Below are 15,961 nucleotides of genomic sequence, written 5' to 3' on the forward strand. Positions count from 1 at the left end.
CCCAGCCCCAAAAGACCCTCGCAACGAGACATCGATCAATCACACACGATTTCACTTCAATCGCCGACTAACCTACCGGACTTGCCCTCCGACGACATATTTCGATTTCTCACCGGTTAGTTCCACTCCCCGGTTTCTCAATTTCACTCTCAGCTGAAATTTAGGGCTTTTTTATTTTAATTTCAGTTAATTATAGGTTGTAAATATTGAATGTATGTTTATTAGTTTCTAATGTCTTAAATTAGTTTAATAAATGCTTGCAATTTTAGGCTTAAAGTAAAACAGTCTATATTAAGCAGTTTGCAGGTTTAAGTTACAAGTTAAATTAGGTTCATGTTACCTTTCAGATGTTACAAGTTGAGAAATTGAAGCCCAAGGTTTTAAAAAGATGCAGTTAATCAGTTTGTTTAAATTTATATGCCTTTTATCCCTAATTTCTAGAAACATAATAATAATAATAATAATAATAATAATAATAATAATAATAATAATAATAATATAATGATCCAAAATTCCAAATACTAATGTAATTAGTCTGTTATTTAGGTGAGAAAACAATGTAAAAATGGTGAATATTTTACACAGTAGAAAGATAGGGCTTTTAGGTCGGGCTGGCAATTGGAAACCTATTTAAGACATGATTAAACCTGTTAATTAGAAAAGGGGACAATTGCGTATCTACCCAACCAAAACTTTTAATTTTATATTCTTCCATTTTATTAAAATATTGAATATGAAAAATGTGCCATTAAAAGACTAACAAAAAAAAAACTCTAAAAAAATACCAAACCATCAGATGCATATCTTGATCCTTAATTCCACAAAACCATCGGGATCCCACTCACCACACCAGGAAACCACCGTTCTTCCATTGTCTATCCTTGCTCCGGTGATTGGATTTCATATTGAAGAACGGGTTAGGACCATCAAAATCCAGTAGAAGAACGGATTTAATTGTGTGGAATTGAATAGCTAAGGGTTTATCTTTTCAGATATGTCTCTTGATGAATTGTGCTTAATATTAGCTAGACATGATGTCAACTTTGTTATTTGTTCGTGTTTAATATTATCGTTTTGTGTACTGATTTGAGTCTATTTTGAACAAGTTTGGATTTAATATGACAATATTTTGTATTTTAGTTACAAAAACATAAAGGAAACAGAAATGGAAGACGAGTTAGATAAAATTGTATTTCAGTATTTGAAGAAAAACGGATTTACACAAACTGAGCAGATTTTCCAACAAGAAAAACAAAACAAAAACAATAAGAATGCCATGATGCTTCAGACTCGGATCTTACTAAACAAATCCTCACATTCTCTGAGTACTTTCTTTACCCCTCTCTTCACTTTGTTCCCGACTGTTAATTAGTTATTTGTCATTAGTGTATGCAATCTCTCTTTGGAGGTTAAAAAATGACCAATAAAATATGAAAGGATTTTGCTCCAAATTTCAGGTCTGAAAATATCCCTGTAATGTACCACGATGGATATAGCAAGTTGAGATCATGGACTTATAGTTCACTAGATGAATACAAGGTGCTAATATACTGAATCGCTTCATGTTCTTTACATAGTATATATGTGTCATATCTTAACTTATTTGTGTTTTATCAAATGCAGCATGAATTGCTTCGTGTTCTCTATCCAGTATTTATTCATTGCTTCATGGATCTCATAGCAAAAAGTCATCTTCAAGAAGGTACCCATATTATATCTTGAATGTACTACATATTAATTGAGATTCTCCTTTTTACTTTTTTAAAACTTGTGCTTGGATTTTCAGCCAGAGCATTTTTCGATACATTCCGTGAGGATCATGAGATGATGCATTCACGTGATCTCAAAAAGTTAGCCGGTGTTCTTTGTCCGTCTCATCTGGATGTTATTTATCTGATACCTTAAACCTCTCAACTGTGCTAACTGCTTAAAAGTTAAAACACTTCCATTATGTCCGAATAAATCCTTCTTTCATGAATACACGGGAGATGGAGTTTGCTCATACTTTAAGACAGAGCAAAGTGAATATAAAGATATGTCAGGTAATACTAAAATCATGGTTTTTTTTCTAATATGCAGTTGATGTTATGTACTTAGCAAATTTGTGATAAATTTATGTTAAACAAGTTTTTGTAAATTATTATTCTTGTGCAGTATTCTTATGAGCTTCTTCTGTAATATCTACACAACACTAAGTCGATTAAAATGCTTGGTATTATCAATGGGCACATAAATTTTCAAGGTGATTTCTTATTTTCTTATTACAAATTAATATTTACCTTTGTTTCCATTCTAAAATTGATTCCATTTGCTAATTAAACTTGTAACTGTTTTAAAAGTTTCTCCTGGACAACCTAGCTCAATTTCTGATGATGCTGAAGCCTTTTCACGTGTTAGAAGTTGTCAAGATACTGCTAAACTAATAAATCAGAAAGAAATACATTTGGGGGTTGGTCAATTTGCACATAGTATAGGGTAATAGAGTTAAATGATTATTATTGACCCTAAAAAGTTCTATAGTTGCTTGAAGATATAATAGAAGATCGGCTTGATAAAGCAGGCGGTTTGCTCTCAGATTCAGAAAAGACAGAAGGTGATGCTAAAGAAGGGGAGGTGGATGAAAATAATTTATTTATTTGCATTTTAGCATATGCATTCTTTTTATTTTTTTTGTAAATTACAGATAAGCTCTGTGTTTATTGTTCAGAAAAATTCAGCAGAGGGTGGAAAGCAAGGTGGGCCCCTCAAGAATTTAAAGAAAGACAAGGTTGGTGCTGTAGCAGGGAAAGGTGCTAAAGGGGAGGGTGACAAATCAGCAGCTGCTCCACGTGTCAAACCAGAGCTTACTTTGCCTATGATGTATGGTTATTTCTATGTCAAGTTTTAATATTTGCTATATTTAAATGATTTTTTATTTATTACCTCAGACCAACAGACGTTGAGAATTCTATACTTGAAGACCTTCGTAACCGTGTACAATTGAGCAATACAACACTTTCATCAGTTTGTTTCTACACATTTATTAACACACATAATGGGTATGTAATTAAATAATTATGTATGACTATGTGACCCTCTTGCAAAACCTTATATTTTACTAATTTTATCTTTGTATACTTGCTTTAGATTAAATTGTTCATCAATATCTCATGATGGATCATTGGTTGTTGGTGGATTCTCAGATTCATCACTCAAGGTTTTTTAGCTAATGTTTATTTATTTTTATATTTTTTTTCTGATTTCTAAACTTTTAACTATTTGACACCAGGTGTGGGATGTTGCAAAACTTGGGCGCATGGGCAGTTGTAAGTCATTTTACTTGTTACCTATATTTGTTGTTAAAAATTTTGGAAAAATAAAGACTTGTCTCTTGATGATGTATGACAAAAATATGGGATGATGTCAGCAATGCTTCAGAGTGAAAATGATTCAGGCCTGAATGAAAACACACTTGGTTCAAATGGTGGAAAAAGAGCTTACACATTGTATCAGGGCCATTCTGGACCTGTTTATTCAGCTTCATTTAGTCCTTGGGGAGATTTTCTTCTTTCATCTTCTTCAGATTCAACATGTATGTTTATTAGAAAAAAGTTACATCTTCTATCATCTTCATCAGATTTAACAAAATATATGTATTTACAAGATAGTTTATGATCTAATGTAGTACGATTTGTGGAGCACAAAGTTCAATGCAAACATTGTTTGCTACAAGGGTCAAAATTATCCTGTTTGGGATGTTTAGGTAAAAACCATTATTCCTTTACATATTGTTCCAACTTTCTTTTAACTTTTTCCTTAATTTCTTTTCGAGTATGCAGTTTAGTCCACTTGGGCATTATTTTGCGAGTGCATCTCATGACAGAACCGCAAGAATTTGGTCAACGGACAGAGGACATCCTTTAAGGATACTAGCAGGACATCTATCTGACGTTGATGTGAGTATTAGTAATAATATCTCTAACATTACTATAACTATGTTTACATTGTGAAGCATCATTGACATCGATCAATCACACAGGATTTCACTTCAATCGTCGACTCATCTGCCGGACTTGCCCTCCGACGGCATATTCCGATTTCTCACCGGTTAGTTCCGCTCTCCGGTTTCTCAATTTCACTCTCAGCTGAAATTTAGGGCTTTTTTATTTTAATTTCAGTTAATTATAGGTTGTAAATATTGAATGTATGTTTATTAGTTTCTAATGTCTTAAATTAGATTAATAAAAGCTTGCAGTTTTAGGCTTAAAGTAAAACAGTCTGAATTAAGCAGTTTGCAGGTTTAAGTTACAAGTTAAATTAGGTTCATGTTACCTTTCAGATGTTATAAGTTGAGAAATTGAAGCCCTAGGTTTTAAAAAGATGCAGTTAATCAGTTTGTTTGCATTTATATGCCTTTTATCCCTAATTTCTAGAATCATAATAATAATAATAATAATAATAATATTATGATCCAAAATTACAAATACTAATGTAATTAGTCTGTCGTTTAGGTGAGAAAAGAATGTAAATATGGTGAATATTTTACACAGTAGAAAGATAGGGCTTTTAGGTCGGGCTGGCAATTGGAAACCTGTTTAAGACATGATTAAACCTGTTAATTAGAAAAGGGGACAATTGCGTATCTACCCAGCCAAAACTTTTAATTTCATATTCTCCCATTTTTTATTAAAATATTGAATATGACAAATGTGCCCTTAGAAGATTAACAAAAAAAAACCCTAAAAAAATACCAAACCATCAGATGCATATCTTGATCCTTAATTCCACACAACCATTGGGATTCCACTCACCAGACCAGGAAACCACCGTTCTTCCATTGTCTATCCTTGCTCCGGTGATTGGATTTCAGATTAAAGAAATGGTTAGGACCATGGAAATCCAGAAGAAGAACGGATTTGATTGTGTGTAATTGAATAGCTTAGGATTTATCTTTTCAGATAGGTCTCTTGATGAATTGTGCTTAATATTAGCTAGACATGGTGTCAACTTTGTTATTTGTTCGTGTTTAATATTATCGTTTTGTGTACTGATTTGAGTTTATTTTGAACAAGTTTGGATTTGATCTGACAACATTTTATATTTTAGTTACAAAAACATAAAGGAAACAGAAATGGAAGACGAGTTAGATAAAATTGTATTTCAGTATTTGAAGAAAAAGGGATTTACACAAACTGAGCAGATTTTACAACAAGAAAAACAAAACAAAAACAATAAGAATGCCAATGATGCTTCAGACTCGGATCTTACTAAACAAATCCTCACATTCTCTGAGTACTTTCTTTACCCTCTCTTCACTTTGTTCCCAACTGTTAATTAGTTATTTGTCATTAGTGTATGCAATCTCTCTTTGGAGGTTAAAAAATGCCCAATAAAATATGAAAGGATTTTTCTCCAAATTTCAGGTCTGAAAATATCCCTGCAATGAACCACGATGGATATAGCAAGTTGAGATCGTGAACTTATAGTTCACTAGATGAATACATGGTGCTAATATACTGAATCTCTTCATGTTCTCTACATAGTATATATGTGTCATATCTTAACTTTATTTGTGTTTTAACAAATTCAGCATGAATTGCTTCGTGTTCTCTATACAGTATTTATTCATTGCTTCATGGATCTCATATCAAAAAGTCATCTTCAAGAAGGTACTCATATTATATCTTGAATGTACTACATATTAATTGAGATTCTCCTTTTCCCTTTTTTAAAACTTGTGCTTGGATTTTCAGCCCGAGCATTTTTCGATACCTTCCGTGAGGATCATGAGATGATGCATTCACGTGATCTCAAAAAGTTAGCCGGTGTTCTTTGCCCGTCTCATCTGGATGTTAGTTATCTGATACCTTAAACCTCTCAACTGTGCTAATTGTTTAAAAGTTAAAACACTTCCATTATGTCTGAATAAATCCTTCTTTCATGAATACACAAGAGATGGAGTTTGCTCATACTTTAAGGCAGAGCAAAGTGAATATAAAGATATGTAAGGTAATACCAATGTAACATCCCGAAATTTCAAGATAATATTAATTATATTACTTAATAATAGAGGGAAAGTTTACTCGGGTTATCTGGAAATAGATAATAGAATAGGAGTTGGTATGGGTCGGGCTAGCATTGGGTATTGGACATGGGTTATGGATTTGGATTAATAGAGATGGGTTAAATGAGAATGGGCCTTAGGTCCATGGGATTTCAGGGATATAAATATCCCCTAAACCCCAAAATATCTTTCATATTTCACCAAACTCCCTAACACACACATACCCACTAACTTCGCCGGAACCGGCTGAGCCAAGGGAAGAATCGGGCAGGTCCGAGAGAGAGCGATTAGTTGTGTTAACAAGTTAAACAAGATCCAAACAAGCTCAAAAAGGTATGATTCTTGACCTTTAAGGTTTAAAGATCCAAGCTTTTTAGTGTATAGGCGACCGAAGATGGTCGGGAAGCGTAGTGGGTGATATTGAACCATAGCAAGGGTGTTAAAAACGCTCAAAATGCTGGAAAGAAACCGAACAGCGGCTGTTTGGGTAACTTCGCCTGCATCTGGGCAACTTCGCCTTCAACGCGATGAATTTCGCCTGCAAGCTAAGTTCGCCTGATGAACTTCGCCTGCAAGCTAAGTTCGCCTAATGGCAACTTCGCTGTAAAGTTAAGTTCGCCTAACTGGTAACTTCGCCTGAGGCCAAGTTCGCCTGATGACAACTTCGCCTGAAGCCAAGTTCGCCTGATGGCAACTTCGCTGTAAAGCTAAGTTCGCCTAGCTGGTAACTTCGCCTACAGCTAAGTTCGCCTAAGGTTAACTTCGCCTAGAGCTAAGTTTGATTAGAAAATAAATTAAAAAGCGATAAGTTAAGTAAGCCACTACTAGGCCACCAGATTAGATCAGGCGAGTATTGATACGTGTAACTTGTACAGTCAGCCGAGCTCAGATAGAGAAGGGATTTACAGCTATCAGAAAAAGAAGCAGAATTCAGGTGAGTTTCTAGCCCCATTTATGTGTTACGTTTTCAGGGCTGTGTGCATACTCAATATGTTTGTTAATACACTTATCCTAAGAGATAAGTGTATGCCTTATGTGGATAATGTGAAATGTAGGAATGATTGCTTGATGGTACGTGAACGATCTTCGGATATTGCACGTACTGTCAGGTTGTAGCGCTAAGAATAAGGTAAGTATGTTATGTATGTTTATGTGTATGAACATGATAGAGATAATAGAAGAAAGAAATGATAACGTATGGTTGTATGGTTACGAAGAGGGTACCGAGCCCTAGTAATACTCGAGGAATGTAGGGCGTAATGCTCTTTATAACGTAAGATATGAAAGTAAGATAATACAAAAGAAAGTAAGAAAGTATGAACGAAAGGATATAATTTTATGTGTATGCCGTGTATGGTATATGTGATCGATACGATTGATTGCTTGACGGTACGTGAACGATCTTCAGATATTGCACGTATCGTCAAGGGAAGTGACTAGCTCCTTACATGGATATTAAATAATAAGGTATAGTGTTCCTTTTATGGAAGGTATAGTGTTCCTTCTATGGAAAGTATAGTGTTCCTTTTATGGAAGGTATAGTGTTCCTTTTATGGAAGGTATAGTGTTCCTTTTATGGATAGTAAAGTGTTCCTTCTATGGATAGTATAGTGTTCCTCCTATGGAAATTATATATGGTAGGGTAATGGTAATGGTTCTTTTAATAGATATTACGTGACGATCCTCCTATGGATATTTATACAAGGTTAAGGTAGTAATATGTGTCTTCGGATACGGGAAGTAACATATGGGAATAGATTGTATGTTGCCTGATTAACTAGAACTCACTCAGCGTAGCTGACTTTTAGTATGCACGCAGGTGAGCCGATTACAGAGCTAGCAAGAGGATGACGCATGGCATGGATTGAACGGCTGGCATATGAAGAAAGAAGTAAAGATGTTTTAAATATAAAGTTTTGTGTTATGGTATCAAAGAAAAGATTTAATGTTTTGTAACAAATGATTGATGTTTTATATTCCGCGAAAAGTTTTAATAAACTCTGAATTGAAGGACTGTGTTTATGAGTAAATCCGACGTTAAAGTAGGGCTACCGGTAACGGGGCCTTACAACCAAAATCATGGTTTTTTTCTAATATGCAGCTGATGTTATGTACTTAGCAAATTTGTGATAAATTTATGTTAAACAAGTTTTTGTAAATTATTATTCTTGTGCAATATTCTTATCAGCTTCTTCTGCAATATCTACAAAACACTAAGTCGATTACAATGCTTGGTATTATCAATGAGCACATAAATTTTCAAGGTTATTTCTTATTTTCTTATTACAAATTAATATTTACCTTTGTTTTCATTCTAAAATTGATTCCATTTGCTAATTAAACTTGTAACTGTTTTACAAGTTTCTCCTGGACAACCTAGCCCAACTTCTGATGATGCTGAAGCCTTTTCACTTGTTGGAAGTGGTCAAGATGCTGCTAACCTAATAAATCAAAAAGAAATACATTGGGGGGTTGGTCAATTTTCGGTCAATTTGCACATAGTATAGCGTAATAGAGTTAAATGATTATTATTGACCCTAAAAAGTTCTAAAGTTGCTAGAAGATATAATAGAAGATCGGCTTGATAAAGCAGGCGGTTTGCTCTCAGATTCAGAAAAGACAGAAGGTGATGCTAAAGAAGGGGAGGTGGATGAAAATAAGGTATTTATTTGCATTTTAGCATATGCATTCTTTTTATTTTTTTTTTTGTAAATTACAGATAAGCTCTGTGTTTAATGTTCAGAAAAATTCAGCAGAGGGTGGAAAGAAAGGTGGGCCCCTCAAGAAGTTAAAGAAAGACAAGGTTGGTGCTGCAGTTGGGAAAGGTGCTAAAGGGGAGGGTGACAAGTCAGCTGTTGCTCCACGTGTCAAACCAAAGCTTACTTTGCCCACGATGTATGGTTTTTTCTTTGTCAAGTTTTAATATTTGCTATATTTAAATGATTTTTTATTTATTGTCTCAGACCAACAGACGTTGAGAATTCTATACTTGAAGACCTTCGTAACCGTGTACAATTGAGCAATACAACACTTCCATCAGTTTGTTATTACACATTTATCAACACACATAATGGGTATGTAATTAAATAATTACGTATGACTATGTGACCCTCTTGCAAAACTTTATATTTTACCAATTTTATCTTTGTATACTTGCTTTAGATTAAATTGTTCATCAATATCCCATGATGGATCATTGGTTGTTGGTGGATTCTCGGATTCATCACTCAAGGTTTTTTAGCTAATGTTTATTTATTTTTATATTTTTTTCTGATTTCTAAACTTTTAACTATTTGACACCAGGTGTGGGAGTTGCAAAACTTGGGCGCATGGGCAGTTGTATGTCATTTTACATGTTACATATATTTGTGTGACACCCGGCATTTTCAAGTTAACTCCATTAACTAAATCTAGTTAAATCCTGTTGATTGTGTTAGTAAAAGCAGCTGGTTCTGTTAACTACGTTAATAAACCCTTATGCATGTAGTGTCATGTATGCGTACATTTAAGTTAGTCGTGTAGTTGGTGACCCAAGTAAAAGTAACTAGTTATTAATAACTTGAATAATAAACTTGTCACACATGCTATATGTTATAATAAATTTGTCACACATGATATGTTACATGTATTATATGTGATGGATGTAATTATGCTACATGCTTAATATGCTACATGATTAGTTGTTGTATACTTATATGTTGTAAGAGATTGAACAATTAATTAACATAGCATATAATATATTACATGATAAGTAACAAAAGAGAAGTGCATAACATATAATTACTAGAAAATATTTATAATAAAATGTAACATATTACAAATTAAATAAAATAAAGTTATCTAAAGTTTAATCAAATTGATGATGACTTAATGAGGGTGCAAATGAAGGTTTAATGATGAGTAAATAATAATGAATGTTATATTTTTCTTTTTCTTTTCCTTTGGGCCGTCCATTTCACACAAACACACACACACATTTTATTTTCTCAAAATCTCTCTCAAAAACCATAAACAACTTGGTGAATTTGGAAGAAAGAGTATTGGATTTTGAATCAAGCAATAGGTAAGTATAGCTTAGTATATATTCTTATTCATAAATTGATTTTGGTTCATGAAAATCTAGTATCCAAATAGTTGAATTTGTGAAAATGAACCAAGAATAATCAAGGTTGATTGTTAAAAGAAATTTTGTGTTTTGTTATAAAAGAAAAGATGGAAAGCTTTTTGTAACTAAATGTTATTTTATGAATCAGTAAAATAATGAAAGACATGAGATTTGATTGTATAAAAATTTTCCTTGATGATTAAATATTATAAGGATATAAGAATCATGATTTTTGTGACTTTTGGTTTGAATCTGCTTGTTGACAGATTCTGTGTTTTAGATTGTAGATTGAATAACGTGATGATACGTTGGTTTTTCTGATTGATTTTTGACACTATAATTAAGTACATTGAATCTAGTTTTCAAAAAGTCAAGAATCATAATTTTTGGACTTTGTTTGACTAGTTTTTATTTATTTACAAAATCGGGTTGCAATCCTGATTGAAAGGGAAATATTCTGAGCTGTGTTATAAATTTCATAACTTGGTATTAAAAATAGATATGGGTGTGATTCCAATTCTGTAATGTTATAAATTGAATTAGGAATCTAATCCAATTGGTCTTGCATAAATTGGAAAAATATAGAATTTGTGAAAAATATTGTTGTACTGCTGTGTTAAAATAGACACTGAAATTAGGTTGTTGTAGAGTGTGAATATTCTGTATATTTGCGTGAATTGGAAAATTTTAAGAAAAATACATGTTATACCTAATACTTGTAAGAATATGTGTGAATTATTTGGTAATTTAATAACAAGTTTTGGTTGGTTGGAAAAATCACTTTTGATGATTGAAAACTTGTTAAGGATGATTAACATATTGGTTAGTGAAAGTAATTGTAATTTGTAATAGACTGATTGTGGTAAATTGAATTTTGAAGTTATGGGTCAACTTAGAACTATTTGACTAAATAGTTAGTCTTACTTGTGAAGTGTTGAAACTGTTAGAAGTTGGACTTAGTCATAGGATTGTATGAAAAGTGACTAAGTGCACATTACTTGATTTTTGATTAAATTGTGACTAGGAACTTCATGTAATAACTCTTAAGTCTAGAATATTGGTCAAAAGTCATCAACGGGTCACCGGTCAACATTTTGGTCAAGGTCAATATTTTGGTCAAATGTCAACATTTTGGTCAACGCTCAACAAAACTCAAACTTTGGTCTTCGGTCATCGAGACTTGGACTTTTTAGTCAACAGTCAACAACTTGGACCTTTTGGTCAAAATTCAAACGAAAAGTCAAACTTTGGTCAAAGTCAACAAAAGTCAAACTTTATTCAAAGTCAACAAAAATCAAACTTCAAATAAACAAGGGAATTGTTTGGATACTAAGGGTTATAGGAATCGCTTAGCAAATACTTATAGTGCTTGTATGATTTAGGCACTAGAACAACTTTGACTTAAGCAGTTGACTTTCAACTTGAACCGCATTTGAGGTGAGTTTCACTACCCCACTTTTTATTTACTCCTTTGGGGGGGGGGGGGGGAAGCATGCAACATACAAACTTTTTGGATAATTGTAGACTTTTTAATACCTCATGTGTACATGGTGCACTTAAACAGAAGTCCCCCATGCACATTGGATCGTTAACAATTGTACATTGGCTCGGTAAACAATTGTACATTGGCTCGGTAATGAAAGGTAGTACTACTGGGTTTGACGAACCCCCTCGGGGCTCTCGGTTAAGGGAGTCGCCGGGCGTTTCATTTACTAGGAATGCAATATGCACTAGTCTTAAATTAGACTCCGTGGGTGGCAAACAAACGAACAAATTAGCCTCGGTCACAATGGAACTCACACAAATGTAACATGACTGCTAGCGTAATTAACTAGCGGTATTACTAATGCATACATTATCCATGCTTTATTGATTACAATGCTTACTTACTAAATGGTTTGTTTAACAAACTTGTTTCCAAACTCAAACCTGTGAACTCACCAACCGTTGTGTTGCCCCATTTTAGCATGTCTTTCTCAGGTGTTTAAGGTGCACGTGCGAAGTTGAAATGAGTCTAGGATGCATGGATCCCACTAAGCATCGAATAATGATGGGAGTCTTTACTGAAATGTTATGTCTGGGCGTCTTGACACGCACTCTGGCTTTTTAAATGTTTTTCATAAATTATACGCTTCCACAAATGTAACAACGTATTGTAAATGTACTTACCTCAATTATGATGAGAAATAATATTTAAATATTTTCCATTATAAATTGGTTGTTCGTTATGACACATGGCTAGATCCTGGTATGTCACGTGCCTCACGGTAAAACCCCGTTAGTCGAAAATTAAGGGTGTGACAATTTGTTTTTAAAAATTTTGGAATAATAAAGACTTGTCTCTTGATGATGCATGACTAAAATATGGGATGATGTCATGTAACATCCTAAAATATTCTAATATTAAATAAAGATAGTCGCGTTTATTTATTGTGTGTTAATAGTTAATGAATACTAGATAAGGAAAAGATCATGGACTTGGACTAATTAAGATGGATTAAAGGGAATGAGCCTTAGGTACATGGGCTTTAAGGGATATAAATACCCCCTTAAACCAACCTAAAACCTTAATCCTCATTCCATCTTCCACATTTCTCTACACACTCACAAACACACACATATCACTATACATATATACGGCCGAGAGAGTTGAGCGAGATTCGGGATCAAGTGGACACTAGTTCGTGTAGATCCTTATTATACAAGCTTTATATAAGTTAAACGAGATCCTAACGAACACGAAAAGGTATGTTTTAAGCTTAAAGTTTATGTTTTTATGAACGGCTAGCCTTGAAACTTGAACCTAGAGTAGATCGGGTATAAACGAAACGTAAAGTTATAAACTTGATGTTAAAACGAACCTAATAAACCCGTAAACATAAACGGCTCGTTTAAGATAAACCTTAGAACCAATATTGAACGTTTTGAGCCTAAAGACCCAAACTTTATGTCTTACCGGGCCAAGTTTTACCCAAACAAGACCATGGGAATGATCACGGGTTCGGTTAACATCATATCCAGAAATTTCTCGGTAAAACGATGTTGATTTTGGGGATTAAGGACGAACAGCGGCGGCTATTGACCAACTTCGCCTACAAGCGAACTTCCCCTGCAAGCAAGTTCGCTTGCAAGTAAGTTCGCCAGGCAAGTTTGCCCACTAACATGTTCGCTTAAACATATAAGTTCGTACACTGTTAAATTCGTTGGATGTTAACTTCACCTCTTGATAAGTTCGCTGAGCAAGTTCGCTGCTGTATAACTTCGCTAGATACTAAGTTCGCCTGGCATATGTTCGCTTAACATATAACATCGCTACTGATAACTTCGCTTATTATTAAGTTCGCTTAACGTCTAAGTAAAAGTAATCCAGTACTAGACCACGAATCGGGCTAACGAAAGAGTAGGTGAATAAAATAATAACTTAAAATCCTAATGGAAAATGCGTTAAGATAGTTAATGAAAATAAAATTTTTCCAAGCTGACCTGGCAGCTCGACCCCAGCCAGGGGCTCTGCCCCTTGGACCCTGCTAGGAGCTGCCGCCCCTAGAACCCCGTTGCCCCCGGATCCCCGTTCGTTGTGGGTTATATAAAGATAGAAATACGATATGAGTAGCAATAGTTAATTAATACATGTACATATTATACAGTTAGCCGTGCATGGCTCAAGAAAGGGATTACCATAAACGGTGAACGTAACCGCATTCAGGTGAGTTTCTAGCCCCATTTCCTTGTTATGTTTTCGGGGCTGTGTGCATACTCGATATGATAGTTAATACACTTACCTTAAATGGTAAGTGTATGCCATGTATGATTTATATGTTACTTATGTATGTATATTTTGGATGTGAATGAAAGCCCGTCGGTATGTGAACGATCTTCGGATATTGCACGTATCGATAGGAAAGGTAATATGTAGTATGCCAAGTACGAGATATATATGTATGTAAGTACGTGATGAATGTATAATATGAAGGGTAAGTATGGTTAGAAAGGGAACCGACCCTAATAATGTCGGCGAATGTAGGTAACTGACCTAATAATGTCGGCGAATGTAGGGAACCGACCCTAATAATGTCGGCGAATGTAGGGAACCGACCCTAATAATATCGGCGAATGTAGGAACCGACCCTAATAATATCGGCGAATGTAGGGAACCGACCCTAATAATATCGGCGAAGGTTATAGGGCGGAAGGCTCTTTAAAGTGTATGTGTATGAATGAAAGTACGTATGTTATTATGAAAGAAAGAATGAAAGTACGTAAGCATGTAAGTATGTAAGATAATAGGAAGGTATGTACCTTCGGGTGGATAAGTAAATATGTGAATGTATTGTAAGTTGCCTGATTAACTAGAACTCACTCAGCGTAGCTGACTTTTAGTATGCACGCAGACTAATCGACTGAGACAGCTGGCTTGAGGGAGACACATGGCAATACTGAAGAGGCTGGCATCTGAAGATTTGTCGTGATGTTTTGATACTATGTTTTATGTTATGTTTTAAGAGACGAGTTATGGATGTTAGTAATGGATGGTTGAAAGATTATATTATTCCGCGAAAGTTTTTAATTAACTCTGATATTTAGAACTGTGTTTATGAGTAAACCTAACGCCCAAATGTGAGGCACCGGTAACGGGGCCTTACAGCTATGCTTCAGAGTGAAAATGATCCGGGCCTGAATGAAAACACACTTGGTTCAAATGGTGGAAAAAGAGATTACACATTGAATCAGGGCCATTCTGGACCTGTTTATTCAGCTTCATTTAGTCCTTGGGGAGATTTTCTTCTTTCATCTTCTTCAGATTCAACAGGTATGTTTATTAGAAAAAAGTTACATCTTCTATCATCTTCATCAGATTTAACAAAATATATGTATTTACAAGATAGTTTATGATCTAATGCAGTACGATTGTGGAGCACAAAGTTCAATGCAAACATTGTTTGCTACAAGGGTCACAATTATCCTGTTTGGGATGTTCAGGTAAAAACCATTATCCCTTTACATATTGTTCCAACTTTCTTTTAAATTTTTCCTTAATTTCTTTTCGAGTATGCAGTTTAGTCCACCTGGGCATTATTTTGCGAGTGCATCTCATGATAGAACCGCAAGAATTTGGTCAATGGATAGAGTATAACCTTTAAGGATACTAGCAAGACATCTATCTGACGTTGATGTGAGTATCAGTAATAATATCTGTAACATTACTCTAACTATGCTTACATTGTGAAGCATCATTGACATCGATCAATCACACACGATTTCACTTTAATCGCCGACTCACCGGCCGGACTTGCCCTACGACGGCATATTCCGATTTCTCACCGGTTAGTTACGCTCTTCGGTTTCTTAATTTCATTCTCAGCTGAAATTTAGGGATTTTTTATTTTAATTTCAGTTAATTATAGGTTGTAAATATTGAATGTATGTTTATTAGTTTCTAATGTCTTAAATTAGTAAAATAAAAGCTTGCAATTTTAGGCTTAAAGTAAAACAGTCTGAATTAAGCAGTTTGCAGGCTTAAGTTACAAGTTAAATAAGGTTCATGTTACCTTTCAGATATTATAAGTTGAGAAATTGAAGCCCTAGGTTTCAAAAAGATGCAGTTAATCAGTTTGTTTGCATTTATATGCCTTTTATCCTTGATTTCTAGAATAATAATAATAATAATAATAATAATAATAATAATAATAATAATAATAATATAATGATCCAAAATTCGAAATACTAATGTAATTAGTCTGTTTTTTAGGTAAGAAAACAATGTAAAGATGGTGAATATTTTACACAGTAGAAAGATAGGGATTTTAGGTCGG

General features: G+C 34.2%; 2 pseudogenes across 1 annotated transcript; both read left to right on the forward strand.

Annotated features, from left to right (window-relative positions):
• Nucleotides 1-1,145: 1,145 nt before the first annotated feature.
• On the forward strand, nt 1,146-4,000 carry LOC143587129 (transcription initiation factor TFIID subunit 5-like; annotated as a pseudogene).
• A 46-nt stretch (nt 4,001-4,046) lies between these two features.
• LOC143587131 (transcription initiation factor TFIID subunit 5-like) lies at nt 4,047-15,321 on the forward strand (annotated as a pseudogene). Its single transcript, XR_013144825.1, has 16 exons — nt 4,047-4,086; nt 5,086-5,271; nt 5,403-5,484; nt 5,570-5,648; nt 5,733-5,828; nt 5,930-5,988; nt 8,193-8,307; nt 8,405-8,514; nt 8,597-8,704; nt 8,787-8,938; nt 9,007-9,117; nt 9,206-9,275; nt 9,347-9,382; nt 14,794-14,958; nt 15,052-15,128; nt 15,205-15,321. The product of XR_013144825.1 is annotated as a transcription initiation factor TFIID subunit 5-like (transcript).
• Nucleotides 15,322-15,961: the final 640 nt, after the last annotated feature.

The sequence above is a fragment of the Bidens hawaiensis genome, unplaced genomic scaffold, assembly GCF_021521415.1.
Source record: "Bidens hawaiensis isolate Kalapana, Puna unplaced genomic scaffold, B.hawaiensis_p1.1 tig00035151_1, whole genome shotgun sequence".
Classification (NCBI taxonomy): domain Eukaryota; kingdom Viridiplantae; phylum Streptophyta; class Magnoliopsida; order Asterales; family Asteraceae; genus Bidens; species Bidens hawaiensis.